We start from the raw sequence: 1,224 nt of genomic DNA, 5'->3' as shown, positions 1-1,224 counted from the left end.
GCAGTTTTGATTGAGATCCCGAATTGCACAGCGGGCAGTTGAGACTCAACCGTATTGCAGTGAGTCTGGAGTCACCTGGAGGCGCGAACAGGTAAGAATAGCATTTTCCTTCCTCAAAGGACGTCAGTAAACCCGATGGTTTTGTTTTTTCAACAATTGACCATGGATTTATAGGTGTTATTAGATTCGTAATTCCAGATATTTATTGAATCTCAATTCTTCCACCTGGCATGGTTGGAGTCAAACCTGGGTCCCTGGTTCATTTGCATGGTGTCTGAGTTAACAGTCCAATGGTAATAGAGCTCAGCCATTGCAGAAAACCCGTGAAACTAATCTTTCTCAATGACGTCGCTTTTCCTCGATATTGTAATGTATCATTTTCCTGAGCTTGACCCCCAATAATCGCAAGTCCCGATCAGTAAAAGCTGCTACCTGAGGATTGGCCTCACATCAGCGGTAACCAAATGGATCAACTGGTCTGCAGGTCCCTATGGTGGGGTTGGGGCACGTTCACCCAGCAACAGTGACCACAGCAGCACGGAGTGAACAATATCAAAGTGAGAGTCAGTGTTAGATTCATAAGTGCCTTAATGAAATAGGAAATGAATCCACAACCACATGATGAAAGACCAGCGCTCCAAAAACTAGTGCTTAGTTAAACTAGGTAGACTCTAACCTTGTATTGTGTGATTTTTAACGTTGTACACCATAGTCCAACACCGGCATCTCTAAATTAATGAAATGGGGATGTGGAACGGCAAGTTCAGTTAGTGATCGAAGGAGGGAGAGAAATCTCTGAGAACGGGTGGATTTGAATTCTGACATATAAAACACAGAGATGCGAGTAAGCAGAATTTGAAGGGGAAAGATCATCACTTTGGAGAAAATTACCATGTTCAAACCACTGATTCCTTTGTGTTTCACAAAAGCTGGGGCTGATCGAGCAATCACTGCCGTGACTCGGATTCGAACCGAGGTTGCTGCGACCACAACGCAGAGTACTAACCACTATACAATCACGGCATTCCACAGCCACGCACAGTGACAGGGTGCAATAAGTACAGTATCATAGGAAATGTTAGGCAGCGTACCAAAAGCACAACATCAGTGCTTAGCGAACAGTGGCAGATCTGTGGGAACTCAGAATGGGCTGACCGTTTAATATCTGTTCTCACAGAGGCTGTAGTGATTCCATCATTAATATGCTGAAGGCTGAGATAAATA

At 44.2% G+C, this 1,224-nt stretch overlaps 1 non-coding gene across 1 annotated transcript; it reads right to left on the bottom strand.

The window, feature by feature from the left end:
* Positions 1-951: 951 nt before the first annotated feature.
* Positions 952-1,023, bottom strand: trnah-gug (transfer RNA histidin (anticodon GUG)). The gene has a single exon. It is a non-coding gene; the product is annotated as a tRNA-His (tRNA).
* Positions 1,024-1,224: the final 201 nt, after the last annotated feature.

The sequence above is a fragment of the Chiloscyllium plagiosum genome, unplaced genomic scaffold, assembly GCF_037043375.1.
Source record: "Chiloscyllium plagiosum isolate Xiang-an unplaced genomic scaffold, Cpla_swu_hap1 HiC_scaffold_29, whole genome shotgun sequence".
Taxonomy (NCBI): domain Eukaryota; kingdom Metazoa; phylum Chordata; class Chondrichthyes; order Orectolobiformes; family Hemiscylliidae; genus Chiloscyllium; species Chiloscyllium plagiosum.
This window is presented reverse-complemented; position numbering and strand designations above follow the sequence as displayed.